This window comes from Homalodisca vitripennis, chromosome X (genome assembly GCF_021130785.1).
Source record: "Homalodisca vitripennis isolate AUS2020 chromosome X, UT_GWSS_2.1, whole genome shotgun sequence".
NCBI classification, from domain to species: domain Eukaryota; kingdom Metazoa; phylum Arthropoda; class Insecta; order Hemiptera; family Cicadellidae; genus Homalodisca; species Homalodisca vitripennis.
In genome coordinates this window covers 149652501-149664441 of record NC_060215.1, presented here as the reverse complement: position 1 = coordinate 149664441, position 11941 = coordinate 149652501, and positions in this window count along the sequence as shown.

Genomic DNA, 11941 nt, shown 5'->3' with positions numbered 1-11941 from the left:
TATCAATTACTAATAAGATGCTGATTGAATGTTACAATTTAGCACATTAACGAAAACATACAGTCCAGTGACATTTGAATTTCTTAGCGTTATACCTAGAATAGATTTACTAGCTGTTAAATAATATCTATAAGCTGTTGGAATTAATACATCCCCAATAATAGAAAAATATATTAATCACAGGACTGTAAAATATCTTTATTTACTGAATTCAGTACATTCAGTACAAATGATGCCAAAATGCAACTAGAGCTATTACACTAGGGTCGTCTTACTAGTTAGCAATTCATCATAATTTAGAGATCATCAGACTCGTGTTAGGATGCTTACACACCAGTTCCTCTTGAATTCATATGTGGTTTGTTTGTTTATTGTTTTAAAGGCAAAACCAATTTACATATAATTTCATCATTCATGCATTTATTAATAACAAATAAACATCAAATATATAATAAAAAGGATTATTGACACACAATAGGAAAATATAAAGTTAAATCTACCACTAAATGTCTAAAAAAAAAGATTTACAAGTTACAGTAACACCATATCATAGGCTAAATTTTAAAAATCAACTTGTTAGTCTATAATAATTTTTTTTTAACCAGTTTCAATCGATTCAACCCACATACCTAACATTAAACATATACATGATTTTCCAAACTCACGGAACTAGTTGACAGTATTAGAACTTAACTAGCAATAGTAGAGTAATCCACAAGGCATAATAATAAGCTATTGGCTTATACGTAACAACGTGTATCAATGGTAAGTCTACAATAAGCGACGACGGCAACAGTCCGTGATGAGTGTAAGATTGACCTAGAGAGCAGTAGTACAGTCCTGCATTTGACCTGTGGATAAAGTAATGAAGCAACTCTACGAATATGTTAAGTATTTAGAGGATTATATGGTTCAAATAAATTGTCGGTTAAATTAAAAAGAATCAGTAATTAATAAGAAAAGTACCTAATTTGTTTATATCTAAATTTTTTACAGCCCATATATGTTCAGTAACCGAATTGTAATAAAAAATGCTTGGTTAAATGTTTAGTTTACTACGAAACCTTAGAAGACATTATTATTTTTTCACTGTTAAAAAAAGAGTGCAACCTCTTTAACCTCATTTTGACCACCATAATGGATTTCTAGCCTATGCAAATACCTAATCAATCAAATTAACGTGATATTTGGTACATTTTAAGATCAAAAGTAGGCTACTAATATACCGTGCAAAGGTCATAGACATTATTTGAAACTGCGTTAATCGTAACTCAGATCCAAAATCTTGGAATGTGAAATCACCTCTGGTTTTTTTCACATTACTACTTCACTGTACAAGAGAAAAAAACAAATAGCTTTATTTATTTGTATGGTATACACACTTCGGTAAAATCCAATTAAAGAAAACCAAACAATAACACAATTGTACTCATGTTGACACTAAAATGAATGAAAATTGCTTTTCTAATTACAATCTTTATTTTTTTTCAGAACTATACGGAACATGGTTTTGTTTTTATAAAAGGGACTACTATTATGATAAACCTTTATAATATAAACAATGAAAGCTCATTATTAGCATGAAATGATGATAAGTTGGCACGTTAGAATGTAAATATATAATACAAACATTTGTATACAGTATGTATATCAATGGTTGATCGTTGAACTGTTCATCAGTAATAATATATTATTTTGTTGAATAGTAATTTAAAATTGTAATGGCTGTACAACTATTAGAATTAAAATAATTCTGTAATTATTTCCAAGAGCAACAATGCACACTGGTATATCCTGTCAATGCTATGTTGCATTACTGACAACGCAGAGTTCTTTGATGCGTTTTGATGGAAGATAAAACTATCAGTACCGACTGACAAGGAAAAGCGCTTATCTATTAGCAATTAAAACAAAAAAAATTCAATAGGGTTTATCAGAAATGCCTCAGGCCATCTGTATGAACTGGGACTGCATTATGCCGCATTGCTTTATTGGTGACGAGCAAAAAACATTCTATAAAGAAATAAATACCTATTAGGTAATAAATCAAAATTCGAGAATTTCTGATCACAAATACCTCTAACCATTAATGTGGGCGATGGCAGAACTTTATATCACTGCCCCTGCAATGCTGGCGACAAACACAAAAAACGTCCTTTAAGACAGCATATCAGGTAACATTAAAATTCCAGAGGGACCGATTACAAGTGCCTCCAACCAACCATATTTATTGGTACTGCACAATGCTGCTTTGGATTGCTGGTGACGAATGAAAAACATCCCTCAAGATATACAGATCAAGGTATATCAGATCAAATTGTAGAGTGTCTGATAACAAAGGCTTGAGATGGCTAAAAATATTTTAAACCCACCTTATTATAACAACCTAGGCAAGGGTTACTTCAACAAATGGCAATTTTTAAGCAATATACAATTTCTGAGCACCTAAAACATTTGTTGCACAAATAAAAGTATACTACTATAAGAATTTGTCAAATTTTATTTTAGATAACAACACGAATGTAAATATTACTAGCTATTAAATTTTAAGAAATTAATTTTTAAAATGGAATAGAATTGTCTAAATATAGAGAAAATTATTTAATATATACAGATAAACATAGCCTATTTTTAAGGTCTTAAAAATTGTTAATAAAATGTCACTTTGTTGTCTATAGAGTGCATAAAAAACTATTTTAGAAATTGGACTGTTAGTCGGTAAAGTAAATATTAACCAACGACCTACTGGGTGAGCCAACACAGACGTCTTTAACCTATTTCATACTTAGGCTACATATTTGTCCATGTTCAATTAAGCCTAAATGGGATTAGTAAAATACTTGTACACCCTTACCTCTTCTCACACAACTATATGGGATTTTTTTAAGTTAATTAATTACGGGAAATGAAAAGTTTGTATTAAAAGTATAAAAATGGTCACACAAGAACATGTTTATAGGAATCTGGAGAATATCTTACTTTAACAAAGTGGGAATCATGTGAATTCCTTTATGGGAGGTTAAATGTATGTTGTGATTTAGTTAAGGTAGGCCTATAAAAACAATTATACAAACCTGGTTGATGGGAAATAACTAAACAACCAAAGTATGGAGTCACCGATATATGCCAATTATTAGACTAGCAATAGTAAAAGCCTAGATAATCTCCCTGGAAGTGTTTCCCGGTATGGAATTAAGGCCTATAATGCTATTTGAATAATTTGTTTGTTTAAAATGCTAAACAGCCTAGCTACTATCACAAATTAAAGGGAACTATGCAATCAGCTACACATCAAATAATTTCTTCAGCTGATCTACATATTGTAATAGACTACGTCTAGAGGAAACAACACCCAACTATAAAACAGCTGCGTGCAAAAATTAGAGTCCATGCACCAATAAATGTCTATCAGCTCATGCACTAAAAATATAAACAAAATTAAGCATTCATACAGTTATTGAAACTAAACACTAGTCACCATTTTGAACTAAGAAAATAAAGATTTGACTAAGAATTACAAATCAGTGTGCATTAGTTCAAGTCCCTGAACTAATTAATGTATTAAAGTACAGGCCAAGCACTAAAAATAAATATAAATATAGGTATCAATTTACAATAACGTGACCATGGAAAGGTATGTTCATTTTTTTTTTCCTGAAAACTACAATTTTTTCCTGAAAACAATAGTGAAGAAAAAATTCGTCGGCAACGAAAATCAAAGGAGTTACGATTTTTTGAAATCCTCTGAAAACTCTGTTTTTGACAGTACCTCTGGCAATTTTACTGAAATGATGACGTTAATCCTGTCAACGATGCCTGCCCGCTGCGCAGTGCTGCGCACTGCTTGCTCTTTTAGAAAAAAAAATTAACTCGAGCTTGCAAAAGTCGAATCCCAGATCACGTGATGCCCCTGATCCTTAACCCTCCAAGTGTTGTTCGACAAAATTTTGTCGGTTATTTTTCATCCTTAATGCAATAATGCCCGAAAGGCATCAATATAATACAATGATATACTTTCCCCCCAGTTTATATGCACCTGTGATAATAATACTTGGCTATAAATGCCCAACCCATGAAAAAAAGTCCATTTTTCATGGTCACGGTATTGTAAATAAATACCTAAAATATAGGCTAAGTAGGCATACATATTGAGATTAAAACTAAAACTAGGCTACATTTTGTGAAAGGCTACATCTGAGAATACAAAAGTCAAAATAAGACTTAGAACTACTACTGTAATCAGAGCTCATTAATGCAAGTCCATGCATCAATTCAATTGGGCCATGAACTATAAAAATAATAAAAATAAACAAGTGCAGAAATTAAAAACAAATTAATTTAAATAACCAACCAGGAGGGAATGGTCAGATTCAAAATATTAAGTTAGGCTGTAGAAAGGAGTGTTTGACAACCGGAATTTAAGGAGAGAGCCAAATTTTTGTAAGGGAGTTGTATAATTGGGGTATGAAGTTGAACATTTTTGCGCCTAGGCTATAAAAGGTAAACAATTTGAAACCTTGTGTAACCTAGGTTACATGAACGTCCAGGCATTTCCTGGTCTCATACCTATGTACACTTTCATTAGTGATGTAGTTAGATTATTTAACCTTAATTGCTGAAATACATCGGTATATAATATATTTATGCGTTGTACACAGTCATAATCTGGTGTTGAGAGAACATTGGTATACAGTGTTCAAGCATATGTGTTTGCATATGAACATTTGTGTTTAAGACAATAAGTTTCAACAACTGTCACTGAACTGTTAAGCTTGATAGATTCTCGACTACACAATTTAAACAATACATAACACAATAACACATAATTTAAACAATACTTTATTCTATATTTAGTATGTTGCCAACTTACTTCAACGCTAAATTACAGTCTCAGCTGATTTTCCAACACATTAAAAAACTCAAGAATAAAAACTTGTTTTCCAAGATTTAAAATAAACATTTGCCGGGTTCCAGCACACTGAACAGTGAACACAACTTCGTTTAACTATCGGTACAAAAAAAATGGTGGATGGTCATGCATGGTGGTTGAGGTCTTCTTTTCCCGTCCCATCGACCGTCACCGACCTACAATATCCATTCACGTTTCTTTGGCGCCAGTGGATCAGCGAAAGAAATTCTGTATTTAAATATACTACACAGAATTCAATATTGTAATTATTTTTGTCTTATTCTCTGTACGTATTTTTTGTTTCTAAATGATGAAATGCCGCGTTAAAATATTGACTGTCCTTATAGAATATAATTTTAATATAGTAATTATGAAATTTTTTGCCCGTGCAAAACTGATTGCTAAAATGTCAAGACAGATTGCGTGATGCCTTAAAAGGTTATATATTTATTATTAAGGAGTGTATGCTAAAATTTTATCATTAACTTTCATCTCATACCGATACAAATCTCCTGTATAAGATACAAAAACATTTAGTGGTAACCAAAATCAAATTTAGTTCCTGTAGTACCACTGATATTCGATAGATTATTTACTAATGGATACTGAATAGTAATAACGAAAGTAATTTTCAAACAAAGCCGATAAAGATTTAAATTTCTATATAGAACGTAACTCAGAATTATATTTACTTGAGCAAATACAAAAATGATTAAAACAACATTTAACTCAGGTAAATACTTGATTTTAGATTCAAATAAGGATATCTCCCTTATAATTAGTATTGTCTTGTCGTAAAGTTATTTCCCATTTTCTATAACATAACTTAAAATGCGTTTTTATTTGCCAGCAGGTGTGGCGCACTCAGGAACATACCATGACGTCAGGGATGCTACATGTTGGGCGGTATTATGGAATGAGGCCAGTAGTAATGGAGAAAGGGTTTAATTATCTATTGAAAATGTTTTAAGGGGGTTCGGTATGCCCTATCCTTCCCATGTTAATTTGGCCAATTTTACGTACCTTTTTCTCAGAAACCTTTAAAGCTATCATCATTAAACTTTAGGACACTACTATTTAGACCTTTGTTAACATTTAGAGCGGAACAAAGTTAAAAAAAGAAGTTTTTATTTAATTTGTTGTAAATAAAAAATTTATTAATTTTTTGTAAAATAATACATAATTATAATTTTTTTAATAAAAATTTAAAATAGATTTTTATAATGTCTTCCGCTCTAAATGTGTGTACTGGTCTTAAGTACATGTGTATATTTTTTATGTTAATCTGATTAGTGGATCTTGAGAAAAAGGTACATAAGTGATAAAAAAGTTAATTTTCGGGAAATCGCAGCTAAAGGCAACACACATCAAATAAGTGAATTCACTGACCTTTATTATAATATTAATGACATCTAGCTGCATAACTAGGGTTATCAGGATCCTTCAACTCTTCCCACTGATCTTCCAGCTTCCTCTTGGCACTTGAGCGAGCTTGCATTGATTTTTTGCGACTTCGGTAGCCATGCGTTAAGCTTTTTGTAAGTGAGCTATGTCCAGCTTTTTCATTGCTTCACAAAAATTATGTCCAACAGTCATTCCAAGATGTTGTAAAAACCATACATTTTGCCATATTTCCTTTATTGAAGGAACTTATGGCATCATACACTCCTAAGTGCAAGGTGTGTATGCCAACAAAGACAGTTTTTGGCAGGCGAGACCAGATTACTTGGTTTACGGACTCATTTGGGTTTTGTGACTTACCGTGGAGACATTTACGAAGCAAATCAGGTGCACTTAGGTCTGTAAAAATAGGCTTTATCTTGTTCATGATGACAGCAGGAAGGTGAAAATGTTTGGAATGGTCATAAGTTTCATTACAAGCCATAGCCTTTTGGTAATTGCACCAACTTTCACTCCCTATTGGGCAAAGTCCGTGTTGAGGATTTGTATTGCTGGATAGCAAATGGTAATACTCAGCCCAAACAGCTTTTCGCATGTCTTCTAAATTGCTTGCATTTCTTCGAATTGCTAGACCATAATATTTTTGTATGGCTAATATGGCAGCTTCAGTCAGTCTGTTCCGACAAAATTTGTTAACAAACACAAAATTGGTTTATTGTAACTGAAGACAGTTATAGACAGCTGTATTTTTTGTTAGTAGACAAGGCAGGTGTACCAACCCATAAATCTAAATCATAGTTTGGAAGAATACAACTGTGTTACTATAACAAATACTTCAGTTGCAATGGAAACACTAAATTGTTGGCATGTAGTATATTTTTCAAAATAAAAATAAAAATAGTTCCCATCATCGGATTTTAATAGTTTTTGCATTAAAATGTTAGGAATTAGTCATAGAATAATAAAATATTAAAACACGAAAATTTATAAAAATTTCATTTTTTTGATACCGAACCCCCTTAAAAATAACAACTGTAAATGTATTTTTACGTTATTAGTAAAGTTCCTTAATTTTTATACTAGAACACAATTTTGAGACCAAATTAATGCACAATAACCAAATTTTGTACATATTAATCTAGTAAATACTTTCAAAATAACTGGTTACAGCTTGCATAAAAAAACGTCTTATACAATTAAAATATAACAATTTTGTAATTATTCAATTCATTATAATGTATTCGAATCTAGAAGAAGAGAAAAGGTATATTTATTCACTTTCTGTTTGTCAGTGAGCTATTTTATAATTCAGCCCTGAATTACATAAGTACAAAATGATAAATTCTTTGTTTTAATAGGCAAAACTGGGACCAAATGGATATTGGTCCCACACCAATGCCCATTTATGAACTGGGACACAACCTCATAATGAAAATAACTTAATTATTGTTGTGCTGTAAATTAAAAATAGCTTTCAAAACTTATCAATGGCTAAAACTAAACTAAAAAAGAGTGATGGTGTATAGATTATTGGTGTATATACTTGAGCGTAGTCAATTGGATAAGGTCATACTTAGACTCCAGGCTGCAGGTGACGCGTTTAGGGAGTGAAACATCAACCCCGCTTGTGAAGTATCGAGGCATTCCTCAAGGTAGTTGCCTAGGGCCTATTCTGTTCAATATGTACACAGCCGATATGCCAAGCTGTGTGCAAAATTGCACAGTTCATTTGTATGCTGACGACTCGCAGCTGCACTTGTCTTATGAGCCATCGCAGATGGTGTCAGCCATTGATATGATCAATGTCGACCTTGAAAAAATATTGGGGTGGTCAATGGCGAATGGGCTGAAACTAAACATAGGCAAGTGCACTGTGTTGCATACGGCGCCACACAACATTGTGCAGTCCCTCAGTGAAAGAGGAGTACTGGTGAGGCTCGATGGCCAGAGTTTGGCTGTATTTGATAGGGCGAGAACTCTTGGCGTTGTGCTGGACAGCGGCCTCACGTTCTCTGACCATGTCACTCATGCCTGTCAACGAGCACTCGGTAGACTGAGGGGACTCTACAGATTTAGAGATCTTTTACCTGAGTCTGCGAAACTACGTATCATGCAGTCACTAGTCCTGTCCGTTTTCGCCTACTGTTTCCCAGCCTACGGGAATAGCATTTCTGGAGAAGACATGCATCGCATTCAAAAGTTGCAAAACTCTGCTATCCGTTTCATTTTTAATTTGAAACGATTTGAGCATGTCTCTCCTTACAGAGATGCCGCTGGGATGATGTCGGTAGAGACCGTCTGCAGGGTCATGACATGTTGCATGGTCCACAAGGCTCTTGTTAATCAGGAGCCTCAGTACCTTAGTGAGAAGCTCTCATTTCTGGATGAGGTCTCTCAGCGCAAAACCCGCCATGGGAATCTTCTTCACTTTCCCAAAGTTAGGCTGGAGTTGGGAAGGAGGAGCTTCTCTTATTTCGGCCCGAAATTGTACAACGACCTCCCACCAAACGTGAAACAATGTTCAATAGCTACATTTTAAGAATAAGATGAGGCAGAATTTGCTTAATGTATAGATTTTCTTTATTTATTTGTATTTAATTTTCATGTATATGTTGTATGTGACGATAGTTGTTCTGAAAAGCAGTTGTTCTGTATGTAACTGAGAAACGCTTGATGAAAATAAAGACAACATTATTATTATTAGATGTAGGTACAGAATGTGACACGATTTAAAAATCTTAGCCTATTTAGAAAGTTATAACTATTATTACTTTTAATTGTGATAATTATCAACAATTTTTAAAAGTTAAAAAGTAATTACCCACCCATAGTTATACATTATTCATGATAAACATCTGGAGGTAATTAATAATGGTAAGACTATTGACTAGATTTACAAATCGACCAGTTTTGTCATATAAATTTATTAACTAATCGCCCATGTTTAGGCATGTAACATTTTCTGAGTATATTGTCGCTAATAAAACGACTAATATCAGTCAGTTTGGTAAACAAGACAAGGGTTCTTTGTAAAATCATCATATGTCTTTCACTGTTAAGCAGCATCTACTATTTTATTAATTTATGACTGTAAATTATTACAGAAATTTACTATTTGCAAAAAAATATATTGTTTAGCTACTTCTGATAAACTCTTCTGGTAAACATTTTTGTCACTGGGAGAGTCACAAATCACAGTATATTTGCCCAGAAAACTGTTAATATTGTATTGCTTTTAGACACCAATATGAAATACATTAAATTATAGTTCAAACAAAAAATATAAGTATCCCACTGTTAATTAAACATTTTATTAGGGATTTTATAATATTAAATTTAGTAAAATATGTTTTCAGGACATATCCTAGTACATTGAAATTGTCTAATTTCTTTGCATTACGTAATCAACAAATACAAATTAATGCATAACCGTTGTTTATACTGAAAGTAACATGTGGTAAGACAACTTGTTAATGACTTTGTTAAACTAGTTAATTGGCATTGGGCATAGCACACATTGATTTATGGTATAGGCCCTATATTAAGGTTAGGACAGAGTAGTTGTGATGTGTGCATGTAACCATTACAAACTAGTAAATCATTTTCTAATTTTATATCTTCAAAGTATAAATGACTAGTCGTCAGTAAACTAAATTCAGTAGTCATTTCTGTATTAAGTACAAGAAGGTTTTGAATACAATGTAGTAAAATACCACTTAGTAAATCTAAAGTCACTAATGAAATATTAGTCGTTCTACTACCATGATTAGTCAAATCAGTCGACTATCTTGGACACTAGTGAATAATAATTTCCTAGCCATTTGGACATTGACTGATGATAGCAGAACTGATTTTTTTTATGTCAATACCATAAAAGCGCCCAATACACTATCTGTACATTTAACATTTTTCAGTTTTATGAAATGCTGTAGAAACATACTTACTCTTGTTTTAATTGAACAAAAGAAGATTATTACTGGAATAAAATTTACAAATTGTTAGACAATCGTAAAACATTATGGCAGCACATCAGTTAGAAGGGTAGATGAATTTTCTGATAGAGCATTTTGGTAATGTTCGCTAGATCTCAGAAATCAAAATGTTTTATTCAACTTCTTCCAGGACATGAACTTGCGTCATTCATTACACATATTTGTTACATCGGTTTACATCAAATATATTTCAAATACCCCTTACATGTCCAATCATTATAAAACATGTATATATACTGAATTTTGCAAATAGCTGAAGAGAAAATGTAGAGCCTCCACGGCTCTTGGCCTGTTTGGAGATTCCAATTATTTTAAGTTAAAATTATTTACAGCGTCCAGATGGTGAAAGAATGAATATTTAATTTAATTTTTTTTTTGCGGCCAGTGTTTTTTTCCTTACTTTCAGTGTTTCTTTGCTTGCTTAGCGCATGAGAAATTATTAAAATGGAAATACGTAATAGAAAAGATGTATAAGACATTAAAAAAATTTTTTTTTAAATTTTAAATTTGGGGGAAAAAATTTTTTAAAATTTTTTTTAATTAAAAATTTAAAAATTTAAAAAAATTTTCCCCCATTTAAAAATTTTAAAAAATAAAAATTTTTCCCCCAAAAATTTTTAAAAAAAACCCCTTTTTTTAAAAAAAAAATTTTTAAAAAATTTTTAAAAAAAAAAAAATTAAATTTTTTAAAAAAACCATTAAAAAAAACCCCCCCAACTTTTTAAAAAAAAAAAAGGGGGGCCCCCCCCCCTTTTTTTAATTTTTCCCCGGAAATTTAATTTGGGGAAAAAAAAATTTTTTTAAAAATTTTTTTTTTTTTCCCCCAAAAAGGGGGGAAAAATTTTTTTTTTTAAATTTTTTTTTTCCTTTTTTTTTTTAAAAAAAAAATTTTAAAAAACCTTAAACTTTTTTTTTTTTTTAAAAAAAAAAAAAATTTTTTAAAAAAATTTTTAAAAAAAATTTTTTCCCCAAAAAAAAAAAATTTTTTTTTGGGGAAAAAAAATTTTTTTAAAAATTTTTTTTTTTTTTTAAAAAAAAAAAATTTTTTTTTTTCCCCGGGGAAAAAAAAATTTTAAATTTAAATTTTTTTTTTTTTTTTTTTTTTTTTTTTCCTTTTTTTTAAAAAAAAAATTTTTAAAAAAAAAAAAAGTTTTATAAAAAAAATTTTTTTTTTTTTTTTTAGGAAAAAAATTTTTTGGGGGGTTTTCCCCCAAAAAATTTTTAATTTTTTTTTTTAAAAAAAAAAAAAGGGGCCCCCCGGGGAAAATTTAAATTTTTTTTTTTAAAAATTTTTTTTTTTTTTTTAAAAAAAAAAATTTTTGGGGAAAAAATTTTAAAATTTTTTTTTTTTAAAAAATTTTTTTTTTTTTTTTTAAAAAAAAAAAAAAAATTTTTTTTTTTTAAAAAACCCAAAATTTTTGTAAATTTTTTAAAAAGGAATTTCCCTTTTTTTTTTTTTTAAAAAAAAAATTTTCCCCCTTTTTTTAAAATTTTAAAAAATTTTTTTTTGGGGGGGGGGGGTTTTTTTTAAAAAAAATTTTTAAAAAAATTTTTTTAAACCCCCAAAAATTTTTTAAAAAATTTTTTAAAAATTTTTTGGGGTTTTTTTTTTTTGGGGGAAAAAAAAAACCCCCCCCCA